This window comes from Leptopilina heterotoma, unplaced genomic scaffold (genome assembly GCF_015476425.1).
Source record: "Leptopilina heterotoma isolate Lh14 unplaced genomic scaffold, ASM1547642v1 Lhet_67, whole genome shotgun sequence".
Lineage (NCBI taxonomy): Eukaryota > Metazoa > Arthropoda > Insecta > Hymenoptera > Figitidae > Leptopilina > Leptopilina heterotoma.
In genome coordinates this window covers 742,908-751,503 of record NW_025111155.1, presented here as the reverse complement: position 1 = coordinate 751,503, position 8,596 = coordinate 742,908, and positions in this window count along the sequence as shown.

Sequence of the window (8,596 nt, the reverse complement as noted above, 5' to 3'; positions counted from 1 at the left end):
TCGGATTGTTTCGTATTTGTTTCGGAATATGATTTTACCACACTAATTCCGAATTGAAGGACTAATTTCGTATTTGTTTCGGATTATGCCTTTTAATTGGATTAAATCCGGATTGTTGCAGACAATTCCCGGATTTGTTGCATACAGTTTTTCGTACAATTTTCGGACTAATCCGTACTAATTTGTCCGTATTTAATACGGAATTAGTCCGAAATTTTTACCAGGGATATTCTTGCCAAATCGTTATATAGTAAAACTAAATTTATTTTTATTTCTTTAATCTTATATTACTTTTATTTTCTAATTTAATCGCTAAATAGCAAAAAGCGCTACATACATAGCACCCCGAGTCGAACTTTTAGACCTGCTTACCTCCTTAAAACTGAGGGTTTGTAAGGATGTAATAGGATGAAAGCAGAGTTTATTTGCATTGCAAGTTAACTCTGATTACCTCCTGCAAACCCCTGGTTAGCGACAAATTTAGATGGTAAAAGGGGGAAAGCAGGTGTTCCTAGAACCTTATTAAATACTGCTTGACCCTTACTTACAGAATTCTTTCCTCTCCCAAAACCCAGGAAAACTGCTCATAGCATATTTGAGATCATTTTTAACTAATTTTTATAATAACTTTAATTATTAATAAATGGCATTATTATTTAATGATTTTTACTTTTTTTTAATTTAATCGTGACCAATAGCGAATTCATAAATAATGTTAGTATATATGTGGGGATTAATACATATCCATTTATATATATAAAAAAAAATTTTAATTTAATATTTGTTAATTAAATTATTTAACGGTGCATATAATCATTAAATTGCATACTTATACCTATACAATACAGAAAAATCGGAATAAACGCAAACCTACGAAATAAATAAAATCTAACGCACGCGAGACTTGAACCTACGACCTACGAACTACGGACTACGAAACTAACGCCCTAACCACTATGCTACGGAACCTAACTGAACACAGACGCTCTATTTTCAGTGACTTGTTGAGTGATTCAATAAAGCATTAATTGACACTTATACACTACAGCAAATAAATAAATTGTTTAATAATAATAACCTTTAAACATTCATAAATTAATATTTTTATTATTTAAAAAAAATGTCTAAACATTTCAGTTAAAAATAATATTTATAAATTAATAATAAAAAGTACATGTTTCGATAACCTATTCGCAGTTTGAAGTTAATTGTTGTTTACATTTTGGTTTCTTAATCTTTTTTTAATTTTTCTTTTCAAATATTTTCAATTTTAAAATTAATGTATTGAAAATCTTCGAATTGTTGCAAAGAATTTTATCAAAAAATTTGATAATAATAGAATTCCTTCAAAGAATTTCTTTATTTAGAAAAATAACTAAATTCTCGCAAAGAATTTTATTAATATTTTTAAAAATCCTAATTAAATTTTTTTGAAAAGTTTCTTTGAATTTTTTTTAAACTAATGGAGTTTCTTTAATAATTTTAATTGAAAATTTCGAAAGCAATTGAATTTTATGAAGAAGAATTTTATTAAAATTGTATTGAAAATAAGTGATTTCTTGCGAAGAATTTATTAAAATTTTAAGATATAATTAAATTGTTTATGAAGAATTTTATAGAAATATTTAAAAATCATGAAATTTTTTCGAAAAATTCAATTAAAGTTGTTTCGAAAATAATTGAATTTCTTTAAAGAATTTTATTAAAATTAAGTATATTCAAAATAATTGAATTCATCATAAGAATTTTAATTACTTTTCGAAAATAATAGAATTATTTCAATTCTTTTGACGAATAAATAATTAAATTGTTTTTCAAGAATTTTAAATTCTTGTTGAAACTAAATTTTATGGGAATTTTTGAAAATAATTAAATTCTTTCGTTTAATTTTATTTCAATTGGGTTAATAATTATTTAATTCTTGCAAAGAGTTTTAGTATTTATAAAAATAGTTGAATTATTTCGAAGAATTTATTAAAGTTTAAGAAAATAATTGCAATTTATGAAAATATTTTAAAATATTTGAATTCATCTAAGGAATTCAATTAAAATTGTTTTGAAAATAATTAAATTCCTGCAAAGAATTTTACTATTTATAAAATTAATTGAATTCTTGCGAAGAATTTTACTATTTATAAAAATAATTGAATTTTTTCGAAGGATTTATTAAAATTTTAGAAAATAATTGAATTCTTTCGTGAAATTTTCAAAATAAAAAATTTTGTAATTTGCAAAACAATAATAAGTTGAATATCTTGTACCGCGCGTAACATTTCCTATTGCGTAAGAATTTGGTAGAAGCAATACAGGGTTTTAGGTTCAATTAGGACTTAAAAAGGAGTTGTCAGAGTTAAATAGAACTTACGCAGGAGGAAAAAAACACCAAGGGTTTGTTAGGTGCAGGTTAGGGTTAAATTATACTTACCAGGAGGTAAGCAGGTCTAAAAGTTCGACTCGGGACTAGTGCTAAACAGAATCCCTCTACAGCACTGTCAGTACTGGCAGCTGCGCTGACAGACAGCACTGGCATAACGCTGAAATGATAAAGCTGTCTAACGCTGGCGAAGTACTGCCTGCCAGTGCTGCCAGACAGCGCTGGCTGAGAATATTACCACAATAAATGCCGTATTGTTATTAATTAGTCGTAAATTAATAATTATAAATAATTTAACAACAAAATGGTAAATAATATTAATAAACAGTTATTATTCATAAAATATTTCTTTGTTTTTGTGCCTGCATAAATTTATAAAAGAAAAATATGTATACATATGGAAAAATGTATATACTTGTGTCTTATTCGCATGAAAAAGTCTGTTGTAATATAAATTTCAAAATAATTTATCTTCCATTTGATTATTTATTCTAATATAAAATAAGATTTGTTCAGATAAACATTAATTTTACTTTATCAATATTCTAACTTTTTAAATAGATTTATATTTTATTAATAATTTTAAAGTTAAGTTGAAATCTTCAAATAAATTATTATTATTTTTCACATTTTCTTTTTAATTTAAGTTCATTTAAAAAATATATGTCCCTTTTGTTTAAAAAGTAACTTATTTAAATTGCTATAAATAATATTAATTAACAAATAGTTAACTTTAATTTCTCTCCACTAAAAATGTTTTTTTATGAATAATTTTTTATTTAGGTTCATTTAAAGAATATATTTTTTTATCAGATAGTATTGTAAAACCGAGCACAAGCAGTGCGTTCAGAAATTTTATTAATTTTCCCTGCCAGATTTGGATTTACTATATGTCCACTTTTAAAGTGGACAAATGGTAGACATATAGTAGACATACGGTAAAAGTGGAAATAAACTATTTAGAAGGTGTTTGATAGCAAAAGGAAGTGTTAAATATATAAAATGGATGTTTAGAGAATAGATTTTAGCAAATATTACAATAAATAAATCTCTAAATAATTATTAATTACTTGAAACTCCTGACAGATTCTATAAAAATAAATAATGTACATAGGTGGTTAGACTTTAAATAGTGGAAAAAAGTTCATAAAAAAACTAAAAATGTTAGAAAAAGCTCTTATACCCAGGTGCGAAAAGTTGGTCGGGCCATGGTCGCGCCGACCAAGTGGATAGTCGTGCCGACCTTGGCAACCAAAGGTCGGCCGAACTAGCGAATTGTAACACCCGCCGTCCAGTGGCTGACATGGTCGGGCCGACTATGGCTGCCAAAGTCGGACCGACCAGGGGTGCCAAAGTTTTGCCAACCATGTGAAAGAATGTCGGCTTGACTTTGGCAACCATGGTCGTGCCGACCTTGGCAGCCAAAGGTCGGCCGAACTAGCGAATTGTAACACCCGCCGTCCAGTGGCTGACATGGTCGTGCCGACTATGGTTGCCAAAGTCGGGCCGACCAGGGGTGCCAAAGCTTTGCCGACCATGAGAAAGAAGGTCGGATTCACTTTGGCAACCTTGGTCGTGCCGACCTTGGCAGCCAAAAGTCGGCCGACCGATTGCAAAAAATTATTAATTATTTATTATTATTATTAATTATTATTATTCATTATTTATTTGTTTATTGTATACATCTTAACACTAAACGCAATCTTACACATAAATACAAATTAAAATTTCTAACGCTCGCAGGAATCGAACTCGCAACCTAACGCACCGAAGTCTAACACGCTAACCATTACGCTACGCTTACATGAAAGCCTAAGAACAAAAATGATTTTATAAGCTGCAACTTCAAACTGACCATCGGCCCGACTCTGGCCAAAGTCGGCCCGACCAAGTGAAATTAGGTTTTTTGCACTCTGGCTGCCATAGTTTTACCGACCGTCGGCCCGACTCAGGCCAGAGTCGGCCCGACCAACTAAAATTAGGTTCTCTAAACTCTGGCTGCCATAGTTTCACCGACCGTCGGCCCGACTCAGGCCAGAGTCGGCCCGACCAAGTGAAATTAGGTTTTTTGCACTCTGGCTGCCATAGTTTTACCGACCATCGGCCCGACTCAGGCCAAAGTCGGCCCGACCAACTAAAATTAGGTTCTCTAAACTCTGGCTGCCATAGTTTCACCGACCGTCGGCCCGACTCAGGCCAGAGTCGGCCCGACCAAGTGAAATTAGGTTTTTTGCACTCTGGCTGCCATAGTTTTACCGACCGTCGGCCCGACTCAGGCCAGAGTCGGCCCGACCAATTGAAATTAGGTTCTCTAAACTCTGGCTGCCATAGTTTTACCGACCATCGGCCCGACTCAGGCCAGAGTCGGCCCGACCAAGTGAAATTAGGTTTTTTGCACTCTGGCTGCCATAGTTTTACCGACCGTCGGCCCGACTCAGGCCAGAGTCGGCCCGACCAACTAAAATTAGGTTTTTTGCACTCTGGCTGCCATAGTTTTACCGACCGTCGGCCCGACTCAGGCCAGAGTCGGCCCGACCAAGTGAAATTAGGTTTTTTGCACTCTGGCTGCCATAGTTTTACCGACCGTCGGCCCGACTCAGGCCAGAGTCGGCCCGACCAAGTGAAATTAGGTTTTTTGCACTCTGGCTGCCATAGTTTTACCGACCGTCGGCCCGACTCAGGCCAAAGTCGGCCCGACCAACTAAAATTAGGTTTTTTGCACTCTGGCTGCCATAGTTTTACCGACCGTCGGCCCGACTCAGGCCAGAGTCGGCCCGACCAAGTGAAATTAGGTTTTTTGCACTCTGGCTGCCATAGTTTTACCGACCGTCGGCCCGACTCAGGCCAGAGTCGGCCCGACCAAGTGAAATTAGGTTTTTTGCACTCTGGCTGCCATAGTTTTACCGACCGTCGGCCCGACTCAGGCCAGAGTCGGCCCGACCAACTAAAATTAGGTTCTCTAAACTTTGGCACCCATAGTCGGCCCAAACTTGGGTGGAAACAGTAACCAAAGTCGGCCCGACTTTGGCTGCCGACCTATTGGCAGCCATAGATGGGCCGACCTGGGCCCGACCTGCCAACTCTGGCGGCCGACCAAAATTCGCACCTGGGTAATTAATAAATTAACTATTCTATATAGTCGATTTATCCATTATTTAAGTTGAATTAAATCGTAAATTGTTCAATTATTAATGATAAATATGCGAACTGTAAGACCTGTCAATGTATTGGTAACATGCGTGATACTTGTAGCAGACTACGATTCACTACGATCATATTCTGAACGGCGGAACGAAGGGACTGATTTGGATAAACGCGCGAAGTTTCAAAATGATGTGTAAACATAGTAAACATTGAAAAAATTGCTTTCTTTGATTTAAGAGATATTACTAATAAATCATATCTTTTACTTTTAAAAAACGTTTTTTTAAAACAATGTGATCAAAAATTAGAAATTTAGCAAAACTTTTTGGATTATTAAAATAAATGAATTTATCTAAATAAATATTATTCAAAGCTAAAAATCAGTATTTTACTTAGAAAAATAAATTTAAATAACAATTTTTTAAACAATTTTATGTAAAAAAAATAACCTGAACAATTTTATTAATTTTGATTGAAAATCAATTATTATTATATTTAGTAGAATTTAAAAAATAAAAAAGCAGAAAACAAATAGAATTGATGCAACAATCAATTATACTAAGAAAGATAAAATAGACAATATTTTCCCGTTTTTCTAAAATAATTAGAAAATTTACTTTTCAGACCAATTAAAATGAGCTTCTAACTCCTCCTACTTTAAGAAAGCAGTTTTTTTATTCGTTGGTTCAACAGTACAAAAAGGGAGAAAAAAAAATAAGCTCCTCCTATTTTTAAAGTGCAATTTTTTATTTGTTGGTTGAGTTAAAGAAAATGGAGAAAGTAATTAATATTTGAAAAATAACACATATATTACCAACCCCCAAAGAAAAAATAGATGATTTAGACCAATAAAAATAATAAACAAACTCCTCCCAGTTTCAAAATCAATTTTTCTATTTGTTGGTTGAGTTAAACAAAATGGAGAAAAAATTAATATTTAAAAAATAAATCATATAATTCCAACCCCCAAAAGGAAAAATGTAGGATTTAGACCAATTCAAATAAAATTTAAACTCCTCCTTCTTAAAGAAAAATATTTTTTATTTGTGGCTTCAATAGAACAAAATGGACAAATTATTAATATTTAAAAAATATAAAATTTAGTCCCAACCCCCAAAAGATAAAATGGATGTTTAAGACCAATTAAATTAAAATTTAAACTCCTCCCTTTTAATAAAAACTATTTTTCATTCGTAGGTTCAAAAGAACGAAATGGAGAAAATATTAAACTTTAAAAAATATAAGTCTTAACCCCTCACGAAAAAAACTGCTATTAGCCAATAAAAAAATCAAACTCCTCCTAAATTTTTATTTCGTTCTTTTGAACCCACGAATGAAAAATAGTTTTTATTAAAAGGGAGGAGTTTAAATTTTAATTTAATTGGTCTTAAACATCCATTTTATCTTTTAGGGGTTGGGACTAAATTTTATATTTTTTAAAGTTTAATATTTTCTCCATTTTGTTTTATTGAACCAACAAATAGAAAAAAGGTTTTTTTAAGAAGGAGGAGTTTAAATTTTATTTTAATTGGTCTAGAACATCCATTTTTTCTTTTGGGGGTTGGAATAGTATGTTTTAAATTTAAATATTTAATTTTTTCTCCATTTTGTTTAGCTCAACCAACAAATAGAAAAAAAGCTTTGATTAAGAAGGAGGAGTTTAAATTTTATTTTACTTGGTCTAGAACATCCATTTTTTCTTTTGGGGGTTGGAATTATATGTTTTATTTCTTAAATAACAAATTTTTCTCCATTTTGTTTAACTGAACCAATGAATAAAAATGTAGGAGGAGTTTGATTTTTTTATTGGCTAATAGCAGTTTTTTTCGTGAGGGGTTGAGACTTATATTTTTTAAAGTTTGATATTTTCTCTATTTTGTTCTATTGAATACATAAATATAAAATAGCTTTTATTAAGAGGGAGGAGTTTAAATTTTAATTTAATTGGTCTTAAATATCAATTTTATTTTTTGGGGGTTGGGACTAAATTTTATCTTTTTTAAATATTATTATTTTCTCCATTTTGTTCTATTGAAGCCACAAATAAGAAATATGTTTCTTTAAGAAGGAGGAGTTTCAATTTTATTTTAATTGGTCTAGAACATCCATTTTTTCTTTTAGGGGTTGGAATTATAAATTTAAATATAATTTTTTTCTCTATTTTGTTTAACTCAACCAACAGATAGAAAAAGTGATTTTAAAAATGGGAGGAGTTTGTTTATTATTTTTATTGGTCTAAATCATTCATTTTTTCTTTTCTTTCTATAACACATATAGTAATATGTGTTATTTTTCAAACATTAATCACTTTTTCCATTTTCTTTAACTAAACCAACAAATAAAAAATTGCACTTTGAAAATAGGAGGTGTTTATTTTTATTGGCCAGAAGTCTTTGTTTTCTTAAGAAGTTAAGACTAAATGTAACTTTTTAAAAATTAAATATTTACTCCCTTTTTGTGCTATTGAATAAAATATAAAAAAAATTGCTTTCTTAAAGTAGGAGGAGTTATTTTTTGTATTCTACTAAATACAATAATAATTGATTTTCAATCAAAATTAATAAAATTGTTCAGGTTATTTTTTTTTACATAAAATTGTTTAAAAAATTGTTATTTAAATTTATTTTTCTAAGTAAAATACTGATTTTTAGCTTTGAATAATATTTATTTAAATAAATATATTTATTTTAATAATCGAAAAAGTTTTGCTAAATTTCTAATTTTTGATTACATTGTTGTAAAAAAAGTTTTCTGAAGGTAAAAGATATGTTTTATTAGTAATATCTCTTAAATCAAAGAAAGAAATTTTTTTCAATGTTTACTATATTTACACATCATTTTGAAACTTCGCGCGTTTATCCAAATCAGTTCCTTTCGTTCCGCCGTTCAGAATATGATCGTAGTGAATCGTAGTCTGCTACAAGTATCACGCATGTTACCAATACATTGACAGGTCTCACAGTTCGCATATTTATCATTAATAATTGAACAATTTACGATTTAATTCAACTTAAATAATGGATAAATCGACTATATAGAATAGTTAATTTATTAATTATAAGAGCTTTTTCTAACATT